General features: G+C 39.9%; 2 pseudogenes; one reads left to right on the forward strand and one right to left on the reverse strand.

Annotated features, from left to right (window-relative positions):
• Positions 1-6,439: 6,439 nt before the first annotated feature.
• Positions 6,440-14,301, forward strand: LOC133752642 (ATP synthase subunit gamma, mitochondrial-like; annotated as a pseudogene).
• A 736-nt stretch (positions 14,302-15,037) lies between these two features.
• LOC133752447 (tubulin alpha-1C chain-like) lies at positions 15,038-15,775 on the reverse strand (annotated as a pseudogene).
• Between the last annotated feature and the right edge of the window lie 1,467 nt (positions 15,776-17,242).

Raw genomic sequence — 17,242 nt, forward strand, 5'->3', positions numbered from 1 at the left:
TTAAGAACATCTTGGACATCTTGGGTATTTCCTAAGCATTTTGTCGTGCATTTTTTGGGTCCGTTGTGTGTCATTTTAATTTTCCTTTATACACAGATTCTTAAAAATGACTTAGTTCCCCAAATAGTGTCACCCCAGCACACACTTAGATAATCTATTGTATATCTCCACATGAAAATTTTTGACACAGGAATCTGCAAATCTGTAGCATTCCTGAAACTTTCCTAAACAGCACTCCCTATTTCTCCACAATTGAGATCCAAATTCATTGAAACAGATACTAGTATTTAAGCAATTCTAAGACAGTTTATGATGCTGTAAATTTGATCTTCTGTGCTCTTTATTATTCAAAGGAGAGGAGCTTAAAACTAGGCTGGAAACTTTTCCAAGCCAAGTGTGTTGGGCAGAGGCATATAAAGCAAAGGTGATGAAAAATATTGAGCCATGGCTCACTTGATTAATCCTCTGCCTGTGGCACTGGCACCCCATATGGGCGCCAGCTTCTAGACCCGGTTGCTCCTCTTCCAGTCCAGCTCTCTGCTGTGGCCCTGGAAGGCAGTGGAGGATGGCCCAAGTGCTTGGGCTCCTGCACCCGCGTGGGAGACCAGACCAGGAGGAAACACCTGGCTGCTGGCTTCAGATCGGCACAGTGCACCGGCCGTGGCGGCCATTTGGGGGTGAACCAACGGAAGGAAGACCTTTCTCTCTGTCTCTCTTCCTCACTGACTAACTCTATCCGTCAAATAAAAAAAAAAAAGAAAAATATAATATGCCTTTTATTTTTATAGTCTGGAGCTTGAGTATTTATTCATTGGGGATTTTCTTGATTATTACAGAATTTTAATTGTTTTCCAGGCTTTTATAAGGTTATTTTAGCAATTTTAAAATTTCTTTTGACAACTCTGTGAGGGAACAAAGATAAAAGCGTCAGATTCCTCAAGTTTGCTGACATAACTAAATTTATATTTATTTTAAGCAGAAGACAATGCCTCCAAAGATGAAACAGCAATATTTTGTTACAGTATATTATTGTAACAATCTAAATAGACAGAGAGACATCTTCCACCAACTTGTTCACTTCCCAAATGCCAGAAATGGCTGTGGCAGGATGAACCCAAAGCCAGTAGTCCATAACTCAATCTGAGCCTCCCTCATGGGTGGCAGTTACTCAACTACCTGAGCCATTACCTACTGACTCCTAGGGTGTACAATAGCAGGAATCTGGAATTAGTAGTAGATCTGGGACTTAAACCCAAATAAACATGTGATGTGAACCTCCCAAGTGATGTATTAACCACTATGCCAAATGACCACCTCCATTTCAGAATCTTAGAAGGCTCTTACCCACTTGCTTCCATCACTAATCTCCCCCCAAAGGTAATCATTCTACTGACTTCTAATATTATACATGACTTTTGACTCCTTTTTAACCTTATAGTTATGGAATTATATAATATATATATTTTGCATCAGATTTTTTTTTGTTCAACAGTGTGAGTTACATTTAATTGTACAGAGCTGTAATTTGTACTTCTGATTCAATATTGCATTATGTTAAATATAATTATTTTATTTATTGCTTCCATAATGATGATAATTTGGAACTATTATGAATAAAATATCTTGACTGTTACTGTACAAACCTTATGATGATCAGATACATTCACTCTATTGGGTATATACCTGTTGGTGGAAACACTGGTTTAAGTATATGCTTAGCATTAGTTAATCCTGTCAGAAAGTTTTCCAAAGAATTGAATTAACTAACACTTCTATAAGACTTACATGAGAGTCCCTATTACTCCAAATCTTCATGAAAAACTGATACTGTCAGTCTTTTTAATTTTAGCTATTCTGATGGATATTTTGTGGTTAACAATCTGTCCTGATTACTGACACTGCCTTTATAAAATACTAAGAATACTTCCATGTTTCCTGTCTGTGTAAATTTCATTCATTCTTCAAGGCCTGCTTCAAGGGATATCTCATTCTTGGACTTTTCCTTAAGTCCTCAGTCAAATTTACTCATCTCTTCATATTCACACATTTTCTGTACTTTTTATGGTACTTATCACAAGTCCTATATCTTTTTAAAATGTTTATCTATTTATTTGAAAGGCAAAGTGAGAGAGAGAGAGAAAAAGAGAGAGAGAGAGAGATTCCATTTGCTGATTCACTCCCCGAATGGCTACTATATCCCAGGCTGAGCCAAGCCGATGCCAGGAGCCAGGAGTTTCATCTGAGTTTCCCACGTGGGTTATGGGGACCCACATAGTTGGGGGCCATCTTCCACTGCTTTTCCCAGGCCATTAATGGGGAGCTGGATAAGAAGTGAAGCAGCTGGGATTGAACTGGTGCCCATATGGGATGCCAGCATTACAGGCAACAGCTTTACCTGATATGCAACAACACAGGACACACTAAGTCTTATATGTTACATTTGCTGGCTCATTCCTCCAAATGCTTGTAACAGCCATGGGTGGTTCAGGCTGAAGCTGGGAGCCAGGAACTCTATCCAGGTTCTCCACATGAGTGATAGGGAACCAAATGTGGAGTCATCATTTGCTGTCTCTCAGGATACATTTGCAGGAAGCTCAATCAGAGTTAGAGGAGGCAGGACTTGAACTATCACTTCTGTGTGGATTGTAGACTTCCCAAGCAGTGGCTTAATCCACTATACCACAATCCTGCCATATATACATAGGTTTTTAAGTTTTGGGTGATTATAACTAATATTTATAAATTTCTGAGACTCATAATTATACTATTCTGAAGTGGTAATTCATTTAGCAAAGTTTTAGAACTGTAAATGGGCTGAGTACTTATTGCATGTCAGTCATCATTCTATAATCTATAGGATACACAAAGATGGACATGTCAGGGTGCCTTCACATAGAAAATATGTTGATGATATGGAATGTGATTAATATTTTCTCAACAATCCTTGGATATGGGAGATTATTCTGAATAACCCAGGTGAACCCTGTGTAGTTATAATCTTTATAAGTGAGAGTACAGAGAAAGTTAAAGGATTAACACTAGAGAGAAGATGTAAGGATGGAAGCAGAGGACAAAGGGGAGAGATAATGCTATCTTCAGATGGAGGTAGGGACTATAAGTCAAGAAACTCTGGTGGACCCTAGAAACAGGAAAAATCAAGGAATTATGTTCTTTTTGATCCTCTGGAAAGGACAAAGCTCTGCTGATATGTTTTTAGCCCAATAAGAATTCTGACATCTACATTAGTAAGACTATAAATTTGTATTGCTTTAGAACATTAAGTTTAATGGTGATATTTTAACAATTGGAAATCTATAAAATGGTTTGCTGGAAGTTTATTACAAAACAATAGTTATTGATGATGGTGTTGTGGCACAATGGGTGAAGTTACTGCTTGCAACACCAGCATCCAATAGTGGAATGCTGATTCATGTCCAGCTACTCTGTTTCCAATTCAGCTTCCTGCCAATGCTTCTGGGAAGACAGTGGACAATGGCCAAAGTTCCTAGGCCCTGAAAACCACGTGGAAATCCCAGATGGAGTTCCTGGCTCCTAGCATCAATGTGGTTCAGCCCTGGCTATTGTGGCCATTTGGGACATAAGCCAGTGGGAAGAAGGTCTCTCTCTCTCTTTCAGTTTCTGTCTGTCTCCCTCCCTCTCATTTCTCTGATGCTATGCCTTTCAAGTACATAAATAAATCTTTTTAAAAAGAGAAGTAATAACTGTTTAATAGTAATAATACAAGGCATTAAGATATGTCCAATCAGATGTAAAAAGTAGAAATAATATGTAAAATGCTAAAATTGACTATAAAAGACAAGAATCCTCACATGCATAAAGTCCATAATATCCCAGTCAAGATTAACAGTTTAAAAATGTCATGTACTAAAACTACAGAATACCAAAATCAAAGATATTAAAAACAGGAAGGAAAAAAGATAGCAAATGCACAAAGACAAATAGTCTAAGAGCAGAGTTCTTAACAGATGGAAGACACTTTGTTTCAAATTGTTGAGAAAAATAAATAAATAAAAGTCTCTGAACCCAGATTTGTGTACCCAATAAAATTATCTTTTAAGAATAAGAGTGAATTAGAATATTTCAAATAACCAAGATAAGTTAATATGAATAAAAGAAAAGAACAAAATTCAAAAATAAGTAAATGATTTCACAAGAAACAGCAGAGATACAAAAATAAAAAGCAAAGAAGAAATCAGAATACGTGAGGCTGGTGTTATAGAGCAGTGGATTGGGCCACTGCCTAGGATTCTGTCATCCCACATGAACACTGCTTTGAGTCTTGGCTGCTCCACTTTTGATTCAGGTGCCTCCCAATTTGCCTGGGAAAGCAACAGAAGATGGCCCAAGTCCTTCTGCCACTGCCACCCATGTGGGAAACCTGGATGGAGATCCAGGATCCTGAGTTTGGTCTGGACCAGTCTTGGCAATTGCAGCCAGCCATTTGGAAAGTAGACCAGTGATGGAAGATAAATCTCCTTCTCTCTCTCTATTTCTCTCTGTCTCCCTCGTCACTCTGCCTTTCAAATTAATAAAATAAAAACTAAAAAAAAGAAATGAGTAAACATTAAGATAAACCAAATTTTTTTGTCTGTAAAATATAACAATAAATATTATGTGATAATGCATGGCATGTATGCTAAAAATATAGCAATTAAATTTTGGACAGCACTAGCATGCAAATTGGTAGGAGTCAAAGAAATTAAAATATCTCAAAGCACTTGTGCCTTTGGGGGGTATGCTAATATATTAAATCCATATATTATTAAGTATGCATGATAATATTACAACAGTAAGTATTAGAAGTATATAAATATAATGTTTAATTTTGCTACCAGTAGAGGGGAAATTCTATTGAAAAAAATCTAACTTTTAAATATAATAGAGAAAAAGATACACATAAAAATGTAGAACTAAACAAAAGTAAAATCTAAATTGCAGAAATAACTCTAAATATATCCAGAATAAAACTAAGTATAAATTAACTAGCCTTATTTAAAAAATATAAAGATCATCAGACTTTCAAAAAATCTAGCTATATGTCACTTGTAAGAGATTACATGAAACATAAGAACATTTAAAAGTTGAAAATATAGAACTGTGCAAAGATGCACTAGAAAATACTAGCTAATATAAATGAAAGATACTTATATTAGTATCGGACACAATGGGTTTTAAAGAATTCAAGAGGCCAACATTGTGACACAATGGGTTATGCTGTCACCTGTGACACCAGTATCCAATTTAGGTGATGATTCATTGATTATAGCTGCTCCACTTCCAATCCGGCTCCTTGCTGATGTGCCTGGGAAAGCAGTAGAGATGGCCCAAGTCCTTGGGTCTATCACCCATATGGGAGACGGGGAGGAAGTCCCTGGCTCCTGGCTTCAGCCTGGCCTAGCTCTGGCTGTAGTGCCCACTTGGGAAGTGAACCAGCAGATGAAAGATCTCTCTCTGTGTATCTCTTTTTTCTCTTCTCTTCTCTTCTCTTCTCTTCTCTCTCTCTCTCTCTCTCTCTGTAATTGTGCCTTTTAAAAAAATAAATTCAAAAAATTATGTTAAATAAAAATTATCGAATAGAGTAGAAATTCCTGTACAATAACAAAATCTAGTAGGAGAGTGTCCCTATTACATATCAAAATGATTGTTTATCTCCAATAATTCAGATTATAGGATTAGATCACATGGACTCTCAGAAACAGATTTGGATTTTATGATTGTACTAGCACTGAGAGCAGTAGGAATACATTATTAGATAAGTGATACTTGAATAACCAGTTAAACAGTTACACATATTGGGGGAAAACTGACCTCTAGCTTGCACAATTTGCAAAATTAAATTTCTAATGAATGTGAAAAACAAACATTTAGAAGTATTAAAAAATGCAGAAAAATATCTTTAAGTTCCTAGATTTGGGAAGGATTTCTGAGATGAGATGACATAAAAGAAGACACTGATCAATTTGACTGAAATCATAATTAAGAACTTCTTTTTAATAAAGGATACCTTATAAAGATGAAGCAAAAATTTCCAGAAAATGTCTGTGACGCATATGATAGTAAAGGATTCATAGTATGTTTGCTTATAAAATTCCTCTAAAGAGAATGGCAAATAATTTAATAGAAACATAGGTAAGATATTTCACAGATGAGGAAATGCAAACAGAAAATAAACAGATGGAAATAATCCAACGTTTTTCCTACTCCAAAAAGTGCAATTGGTAACTTGTAAAAAGTCATTCTACTAGATTTAACAAAAAAAGTTTCTTCATACACCTTTTGGGAAGGGTCCAACGAAGCAAGATTTCAAGGACAAACACGTGATAAACACAAATTGATTATCAAAGGATAAAGCTTCTTATACTTTGCTCACACTTCTGTAAAATGTCCTTTAGTAAACTGTGTAAAAAATATTTCTACAATGTGTATTAGAAACAGGTAAGTGAAGATCTGTAGCAGTGTTGTTGAAGACATTCCAAAGCCAAAATAACAATGTCTAGCAACTGTAGGCTGGAAAGTCAAATCGTGCTATAGTCACCTGATGGACTATTATGCAAAATTAAAATGAGTGAACTGTACTTACTTTTTGTAACATAATGACTCATATAATACTGACACGGGAGGGATTGATAGGCAGAATAGAGAAGATCTTCACTTGCCTCAGTCACAGCAACCTACAAGAACAAGAAAGCAGGGAGGGAAAGCTTCAGTAAGGAAGCAAGGAAAACTGCAAACAGAACAGAGGCTCTGAAAATCAGTGCACAGAAAGGAACAAAGCAAGTCATTCCTACAGCTGCAGCTCCTGCCCTGTCACCTTAGCTGGAGGGTATGTCATCTTGCCAAGAAAAGGTAAGTGGGATATGTCACAAATCCTGACATTGCTGCAGAACAGCAGCTTTAACTTCAGGGGAAATTCACTATCCCCATTGACTTTACATCCAGTCTAGAAAGCTGACTGGGGTATGTGTGGCTCCTTTGCTGAGAGAGAGAGAGAGAGAGAGAGAGAGAGAGAGAGAGAGAGAGAGAGAGAGAGAAGAGAGAGAAAGAGAAAGAGAGAGAGAGAGAGAGAGAAAGAGAAAGAGAAAGAGAAAGAGAAATGAGAGAGAGAGAGAGAGAGAGAGAGAGAGAGAGAGAAATACCCACCACCTATGTTTCCACCTTCTGCCTCCAATCTGCCACGTCTGAGCTGCTGTGTTAGAGCCATTGCTGAACTCTTTTCTGAATTAGGGGACTGAAAGCAGCCCCATTGCCACGAGAAGCCCCCAGGTAGCTTTCCAGGGAGAAAGTAGGCCTTTTGCATGTTATAGCTATAGATTTCTTAACAGAAGCTCAGGGGTCATGTTCACACACTATGCATGATCTGGGAAAGTTCCCCTCAGCTTCCTGGGATTTGGCAACACCAAAGCCCATAAAACATCCCAGATGATTAGATCAAAGGATGTTCCCTTCTGTATATCCTAGCACATGGTGCTTGATGCACAGAAGTCCCAGCATCACTCTTGCAAGCCCTATGGGAACTGGATTCATTTTTTTCTCTGCCCTGCAGCTCTGGGATTGCTGGTATTGGTGCTAAAACCCCTGGAGTAACTCAGTCTCATGTGTGGTATCTGGAAGATCTTATCTTCATTCCTCTGCTTTCAGCTGGCAACTGTCAGTCTACAATCTCCAGAGTAACTGGCAGTCATCCAGTGGGACTTGGGAAAATAACCCACTACATCCTGCAGCTTTTGGACTGTGATTGTTAGTACTAAGTTCCTCAGAGTCACCAGAATCTACCCTGTGGAACTTAGTGAAGAATTTTCCTGTATTCCACCACTACAGACCAACACCTGTCAGTGCATAACCCTCATTATAACCTGTATTGACACTGTAGGACTGGGGCAAGGTGAGCTTCTAATCCCACAGTTCTAGGACTAGGACCTTCAGTACTATAAGACCGAGCATCAGTCACAACAACCTAGCTGGATCTGGGAACATGTGCATTAAAACCGCCATAGCTGTTGGTGCTTCAAGCCCCACCATCACTCAGGCTTGCCTGGTGGCACAGGGGACATCCTCCTTTGTATCCCACAGCACCACTAATATGGCTATGGCCATCACAAACTCAAGTGTGATTGATATCCAAATCTCCAGTGACTGGAGATGCACACCATAGAAAGCCCACATGAACTTCAAAGTCATGAACTCCATGAACTGTGGCACTGACAAATACCGATCACACTGATTATAGCTGAAGAAATCACTCGGAGATTACACATCTGGGCTCTCCAGAACACAAGTCAAAGCAACAACCCAAGTTATATCTCACATTTTATCTAAACAAGTCTTTTCTAATGAAACCTACTCCAAAAAGAAGGAATTATTACACCATATGTACAGATATCAATGTGTCTGGAAATGTGGATATTGAGACACGTTAAGAAGCAAGGAATCTTGACACTCCCAAAAGAACACATTAATTATTCAGAAATACATTTTAAGGAAATATATGAAATCCCTGAAAAGAATTCAAAGAAATGATCCTAAGGAAACGCAATAAGATGCAAGACAATAAAGAAAGATCAGGGCGGCGCCGCAGCTCACTAGGCTAATCCTCCGCCTGCGGCACCAGCACTCCTGCTTCTAGTCCCGGTTGGGGTGCCAGTTCTGTCCCGGTTGCTCCTTTTCCAGTCCAGCTCTCTGCTGTGGCCCAGGAAGTAGTGGAGGATGGCCCAAGTGCTTAGGCCCTGCACCTATATGGGAGACCAGGAGGAAGCACTTGACTCCTGGCTTTGGATCGGCGCCGACTGCGGCGGCCATTTCGGGGGTGAACCAATGAAAGGAAGACCTTTCTCTCTGTCTCTCTTTCTCTGTCTAACTCTGCCTGTCAAAAAAAAAAAAAAAAAGATCAGTTAAATAAAAGAGGAAAAATATATGATATGAATGAAAAATTCAAGAGACAAAAATCATGTAAAAATAAGACATTTTGGAGGATGAAACTTCAATCAATGAAATAAAATATATAATTAAAGAGCTTCAACAACAGAATAGACCAGGGGAAAGAAATATTTTCGGATCTTTAAGACAATACTTTGGAAATAACCAAGTCAGACAAAAAAGAAAGGAAAGAAGTAAAAAGAATGAAGAAAGTCTGAAAGACATATAAAATGTCATTAAATGAACAAATATTTGTATTATAGTGATAACTGAAGAAGACAGCTAGGAAAAAAAGGCATTTTGAACTTATGGAATGAAAGAATAGCTGAACACTTTGAAGAGACATGGGTATTTACACACAGGAAGCTCAAAGGACTCCAATCAAACTAAATTTAAAAAAAGATATTCTTCAAGGCATAATGTACTCAAATTTCCACTTTGTTGAATACTCCAAAGAAAGCTGATAGATGTTAGACTTTCTGGTTGTTACTAATTATACAGCACATTTAGTTTTGCTTTTGGCAATATTCACTCATGTTAAAACGAGAAATGAAACCTGCCTGCCCCCATTCCCGTTATTTTACCATTTCTTTTCTCACAGAAGGATAATTCCTATTTTATATTAACTATGCCCTGATATCCCTGTGGTGGTCAAATAAGGAGGTCTCTTTTGTACTATAAGATCATGTTTTATAGGACATGTAAAGGAGAACCCAAGACCCTCCCAGACTAAATGTTTTTCTCAGAGTTCTTTTGGGCATCTATGATCTAAAGAGGGAAGTATGCTGGTGTTAAGGTGAACAGGAAGAGAAAAAAGGAAATGACTCCAGCCAATGTAACCACAGCAGCAAACTTTTGCACTCCATTTTATTTGCATTTTTTAAAAAAATATTTATTTATCTATTTGAAATGCAGAGTTACATAGAGAGAAGGGGAGAGAAAGCAAGAGAGTGAAAGAGAGAGAGAGAGAGAGAGAGAGAGAGAGAGAGAATCTTCCATTGTTGGTTCAACTTCCCACATGGTTGCAACAGCCAGGGCTGGGCCAAGCTGAAGCCAGGAGCTAGAAACTTCTTCCAGGTCTCCCACGTGCTCCAAGAGCCCAAACACTTGGTCCATCTTCCATTGCTGTTCCAGGCACATTAACAGGGAGCTGGATCAGAAGTGGAGCAACCAGGACTTGAAATGGAGCTCATATGGAATATCAGTGTCGCAAGTGGTGGCTTAACCCATTGTGCAACAACATTGTCCCCTTGTCCTATTTTTGGTGGATATTCTTTGTAATATTACCCCCAGAACATCAGCTGCCTCCAGATACCTTACCCCCACTCACCACTGGACTTTCCCATACCTTGCTCTAGGGTTTCTCCTCACATAATCACATAGGCTCCCTTCAAAAATTGGCTATTCTAGGTCTGTTTTCCATAGATTAATAGATTAATAGTTTTCCATAGATTAATAGTAGTCTTTGGGGGCTGAGAACTGCATGTTCTTGTTTCATACATGAAAGAAATCAAGGATGCTTCATAGATAAAGTGAGCAGTGGAATAAAATTTATTAGCAAAGCGAAAGAATATACTCAAGAGGAGTTGCAGGCATGCTCTAGAGTGAACTGCCACCCATGAAGTTCAGGGTCATTTTTTATGTGATATGGAGACATATAGGGTGGTGTGTGCAGTTTTCCAGGAATTTGGTGGATGGAGGCTACCAGGAATTTGGTAACTGCCAATTTTCTAGCCTTTTTTGGAAGTCCCAGAAGTGTCACAACAGCAGGTACATATGGGAATGAGAATGTCAAACATGGTAATATTATTAAGATATTATGATGGGCCAAAGGTCATCACAGGGACTTAGTTACCATCAATATTGGGTATTTTTATTCAGCACTTGTTCTAGGTGGCAGCTTTTCTACAATAACAATTTCTGGGTGTTGACAATGGGATTCATTTTCGAGAAAGGACTGGGGAAAAGTGTGGTGATGTATTTCTTCTGACTCTTTCTCTGAACCCCATCTTCTTACCTATAATACTAGTAGCTTCTGGGTTAATTAGACAAGAAAGTCAAGTTAATGCATTATCCACCACATAACACAATGCCTTGTATTAAATATATATCTACAGAGAGTCTTTATTAGCAGATTAATCTCACAGGCCAATAAAGAGCTCTTTTAGATCAGATCAGAAAGACTGTTTTCCAGGACAATTGGAAATAACAGGAGATGGATGTATTAGCCCTATAATGGTTATTTATTCCCACATTAAGTGGCTAATGTACATTGACATTGGTGGTGGGGTGAGAAAGTTTTGTTAACAAAATGAGGGATCCAGGCTGATGATGTCTCTCTCACCATATAGATGCACCATTTGGAACATGTGACCTTCAAGGTCACCATGGAACAAAGTAGCAGGATAGAATGGGCACACTAATTTTTATCTGCTTCAGCCTACAAGTGAAAGACTGCGACTCAATTCAGAGTCAGATGGTTAGAACTAGGCACAGGGCCCAATCTAATCACAAAGCAAGTTGAGAAATAGCGGGAAACACACTGAGTTTTTAGTGAGCACTATTATCTGACACGTATCTGGTTAACTGCAGGGCTTTTGTTTTGATGAATGGCAGTTGGAAGTTTGGAACTGGGGCTAACTTATTGGAGACAGTAAAGGAGATTTTAAGAGGTTCCCTACACAGTGTTCAACATCACCCTTAAACACACTTATACATAGAAAGTCTTATTTTGAAAATCTGTCAAATTAATACTGGCCAGATCACTACATGTTTTGATACAGACTTGGTCCATTTCTGGCAGTAGGGAAGCAGGCAATGTCATGTGCAATAGTAAAACAAACAGAGGGCTGGTCATTTTGGACAGTGGCCATGAACAGTAAATCATGACTTTGTGGTTCATCTCCTTGAGTCTTACTAGAGTAATAATTAGGGTTTCAACAGAAATGCAAAGAGAAGGGAATGAATTCCCTCTTGCCATGGAGGAAAATAAAAGTGAACTGAATTACTTTGTTCCAAAGTCAAGAAAAAAATATGTATCTGAATTTTTAACAGGGCCTCAGAGAAGGATTAAGGTTTAAAGCACATTTATAAGTTACAAATGGTCACATCTGAAGCAGCAGGAAGGTAAAGATTATTAATTGTAAAGACCGAGGAAATCATGGCACTCTTCACATCTCATGATCGAATCTCTGTGAGTACAAGATAACTCTTGTTCAGTGTGACTTAAATCACACTACATTAGAGGCAATCTGTGCTGTTCATCCATGTTCCAGTGAGAATGCTTCACCTAAGATTCTCATTCAGGAAGAGACACTAATACTTTGCAGCCATAAAATCCACAGTTTCTAGATATTAAGGTAACTTCCAAAGTTAGGGACCTTAAACGGTTAAAAATACACCTTAATTTAAGACATTTAACAGTTTGAGTTTTTACATCCCTCAGTGAGAACTGTACACTCCTCCCATTGGCCTGGGACTGTCTTCTTTAGTATGGTAAAGGTGTTAACAGGACATGCAGCAATATCATTAGTTATGTGCAATTTGCCTAGTTTCAAAAGTGACTAAAGCTGTTTAAAATGAAAGGGACACCACTGGAGCCAGCGCTGTGGTGCAGTGGGTTAACTCCCTGGCCTGAAGCGCCGGCATCCCATATGGGCACCGATTCAAGTCCCGGCTGCTCCTCTTCAGATCCAGCTCTCTGCTGTGGCCTGGGAAAGCAGTAGAAGATGGCCCAAGTCCTTGGGCCCCTGCACCCACATTGGAGATCTGGAGGAAACCCCTGGCTTCTGGCTTCAGGTGGGCGCAGCTCTGGCCATTGCAGCCATCTGGGGAGTGAACCAGCGGATGGAAGATCTCTCTCTCTCTCTCTCTGTCTCTACCTCTCTGTGTAACTCTTTCAAATAAATAAAATAAAGCTTAATTAAATAAAATAAAATGGATACCACAAAAGAGAACACTACAAAAGCACTAGGTGAAGGACCGCAGGTTGTTAGCACACACACAGTGAGGTCTGTCTGCCCAACCTGCAAAAAGACATCACTGGGCTGTTGGCCTGGGCCTTGAAGCCACAATGGATCCAAGTTCAAAATACTGCAACGTTAAAAGCTATTAACAGATGACTAAAGTCAATCAAGCACTTAGAATACAGAAAATTACCAAGTCTAGGAATGCGATCAAAGCAGCAAAATATACCTGAACAGAGAGGGAGCTGAACTGACTTGAGTATGAGAAATAGGAATCGTTAGCTTTGTATGAAACATCTGATATTAAGATGCCTAGAGACAAGAAGAAATATCTCCTTGTTAGAATTTCTGCAGATTGAGGGCTTCGTGCTGCTGTTTATTCCTTGGTTGCTAAACATTGATTGCAGCAATGGAAAAGATACACTTATTGTATATGGTGACAAAATCAGGGGTATAATTTATAGGACTCATTCTGACCAGTTTCTGATGGCATTCAAATAAGTAGAAAAAAAGTCTCCTACTTCCGGACATATATCAGTGTTCTTGAATTATTAAATTCTAGATATGAGTTAGGGTAGACTATCTTTAATCAATTCAGGTGTGTAATATCTGATACAATGAAAGAAAAGCCCATCATTTCCCTTAATAGCATTTCTTTTTTTTTTTTGGACAGGCAGAGTGGACAGTGAGAGAGAGAGAGAGACAGAGAGTAAGGTCTTTCTTTTTGCCGTTGGTTCACCTTCCAATGGCCACTGCAGCCGGCTCATTGCGCTGATCCAAAGCCAGGAGCCAGGTGCTTCTCCTGGTCTCCCATGCGGGTGCAGGGCCCAAGCACTTGGGTCATCCTCCACTGCCTTTCCGGGCCATAGCAGAGAGCTGGCCTGGAAGAGGGGCAACCGAGATAGAATCCGGCGCCCTAACTGGGACTAGAACCCAGTGTGCCAGCGCCGCAAGGCAGAGGATTAGCCTGTTAAGCCACGGCGCCGGCCCCTTAATAGCATTTCAAGTGCTATTACCAAGAATACAGTGTAGCCAGTCTCATCTACTACTCTTTGAAGGAGTCCATCACTAGTGAGCAGAGTTCTATGGACAACACCAAGCAACACCACATCTGAGATGATTGACAAATTGAATTTAATATTCAACTGCACCACCAAGCTATCATCACAGAAGAGGCGACTGAAATTATCTTGGGGGCTAGAGCTTTGGATTGATGAATATGAAGGTCCATCTTTAGAGGAGAGGTAAAGAAGGAAAATTCACCCAGCTGTTTTTGTTTTTAGCTTACTGCTACCTTTGTCAGGAAAACATACACACACACAGACACATTTGGTCCATTGTTGGAATTACTAAAGACAGCGAGATATTTGGAAATCGTTTTACAATAAACAGCTTACAGTAAGATAAAAAAAGAGGAAAGGTTAGTATGTGTATTTCATAGGAGTTGGGTGGATGACTTACTTAGGAAGATAACAAGGAAGAAAAATAACTTCAGAAAATCTAGGCAAAGGGCTAAGTTTTATAGCACAAAACATTTTTCTTAGCTTTGTGGAAGCCAAAGCAGAAGGCAAAATATGATGACTTCTGCAACTCTTTTTCTGATAAAAAAGAAGTAAACCAGATGTCATTGGCATTTTTAAAAATCCCCAGCATCATCACTCTTTTTTAATTGTAAGAGTACTCTGCGGGGCCAGCACTATGATGTAGTGGGTAAAGCCACTGCCTACAGTGCTGACATCCCATATGGGTGCTGGTTCAAGTCCCAGCTGCTCCACTTCCTATCCAGCTCTCTGCTATGGCCTGGGAAAGCAGTAGAAGATGGCCCAAGTCCAGACCCGAAAGAAGCTCCTGGCTCCTGGTTTTGGATTGGTGCAGCTCTGGCCATTGCGGCCATTTGGCAAGTGAACCAGTGGATGGAAGATTCTCTCTCTGTCTCTCTGTGTGTGTGCGTGTCGCTCGCTCTCTATGTGTATATAACTCTGACTTTCTAATAAATAAATAAATAAATCTTTTTTTAAAAAAAAGAGTAATCTGGTTTTGTGTGTGTGTGTGGTTTTTTTGACATTTAACATGCAAACATCACTTTTATTGACAGCTTCACAAGACACAGACAAACAATAGCAGCGTGTTCAGACAGGTTAATATTCCTCACCCTCATCCTCTCCCTCGGCGCTGTCTGCTCCAACCTCCTTGTAATCCTTCTCCAGGGTAGCCATGTCCTCATGAGCTTCAGAAAATTCTCCCTCCTCCATGCCCTCCCCCATGTACCAGTGAACAAAGGCACACTTGTGGTCCAGGTGAGCCCAGGCCTCAGCCAAGGCTGTGGTGTTGCACATCATGCACACAGCTTGCTGCACCTTGGCCAGGTCTCCACTGGGCACCACCGTGGGAGGCTGGTAGTTAATGCCAACCTTGAAGCCAGTGGGGCACCAATCCACAAACTGGATGCTGCACTTGGTCTTGATGGTGGCAATGGCAGCATTGACATCTTTGGGAACCACATCACCACGGTACAGCAGGCAGCAAGCCATGTATTTACCGTGGCAAGGGTCACATTTCACCATATGGTTGGCCGGCTCAAAGCAAGCATTGGTGATCTCTGCTACAGAAGGCTGTTCGTGGTAGGCTTTCACAGCAGAGATGACAGGGGCATATGTGGCCAGAGGGAAGTGGATGTGGGGGTAGGGCACCAGGTTGGTCGGGAATCCTGTCAGATCAACATTCAGGGCTCCATCAAACTGCAGGGAAGCCATGATGGAGGACACGATCTAGCTAATAAAGAGGTTCAGGTTAGCGTAGGTTGGGCGCTTGATAGCAAGGTTTCTATGACAGATGTCATAGATGGCCTCATTGTCTACCATGAAGACACAATCAGAGAGCTCCAGGGTGGTATGGGTGGTGAGGATGGAGTTGTAAGACTCCACCACAGCTGTGGAAACCTGGAGGGCTGGATAGATAAGGTAGATAAGGGGTAAGATCCTTTACCTCTTATTCTTTATGTTTTGAGTGAGTCTACCAGTCTCTACTCTGTCTTCATAAGTGGGCCTAAATGCCATGTTGATCACTCAATTTTTTCTATCCCTGTTCTACAATGCTTGGTTCAGGTACAGTTAAATTAAGAAGTCAAACCAATGAGATTCAATATTGAAACTTACACCTAGACAAATAGGAGACTAGAGTTCATGGAGGCACAATGGCAACTTGTAATTGTGCAATGTCAAAATAATTGGAATAGGGCAGAGAAATTAATGTCATGCATATAGCTTTCAGAAATGTTATTTATCTAAAGGTAGAATTTAAGTTATATAGAGATATAAATCCTGAGCATGATCTTTAAAACACTGATCATAAAAATGAAGTATGTATACTCAGTGGAATTAAACAGGCTATTCTGTTCAGTGTGGCAAGGAGATACTAAAATTCTATGTCCATGGGGCCAGCGCCGTGGGGTAACGGGTTAACGCCCTGGCCTGAAGCCCTGGCATCCCATATGGGTGTTGGTTCGAGACCCGGCTGCTCCATTTCCCATCCAGCTCTCTGCTATGGCCTGGGAAAGCAGAGGAGGATGGCCCAGGTCCTTGGGTCTCCCCACCCACATGAGAGACCCAGAGGAAGCTCCTGGCTCCTGGCTTCAGATCGGTGCAGCTCTGGGCGTTGCGGCCATCTGGGGAGTGAACCAACAGATAGAAGACCTCTCTCTCTTTCTCTCTGCCTCTCCTCCCTCTGTGTAACTCTGACTTTCAAATAAATAAATAAATAAATAAATCTTTAAAAAAAGAATTCTATGTACATTTATTTTTATCTATAAATAAGAAATAACTCTTTACTTATTTTAATACAACAGTTAACAATATCATGTGGCACAAATAATTGTAATCCATTGAAGGTAAAGTCTCAAGTATTTTTCACTTTTATGGATGTACAATCAAAAATTTTGGCGACATCTAATTTGCAGGGGCTCCTAGAAGAGCACTTTTTGAAGTGTGTCCCTCACTGCACTCCCACTCCTTTCTCCTTTACAAACAAGCTTTAAGGATACAAAATGGCACTATATGTGAGGACATTTTGGAAAACTGATCAACCTATTATATCCAGGAAGTGTTGCTTCTAAGTGTTTGTCTAGGACATTGATGTTCATATTAAGATGTTTGGGTTTGGATAAGGGGCTTGCTATAAAATTTGAACCCATACCTTTCTACTCCCATTTTCTCTTCCAAATGCACTAGAAGAGTGTGGAGAGTCAAATTACAACATTCACTAAGACTCATCCCTCTGCCTTTGCCACATTCTATAGGGGTTGACCCTTGCTTTATTCCTCCCATGTCTGGGATGAAAGTTGTGCA

Source organism: Lepus europaeus, chromosome X, assembly GCF_033115175.1.
Source record: "Lepus europaeus isolate LE1 chromosome X, mLepTim1.pri, whole genome shotgun sequence".
Taxonomy (NCBI): Eukaryota; Metazoa; Chordata; class Mammalia; order Lagomorpha; family Leporidae; genus Lepus; species Lepus europaeus.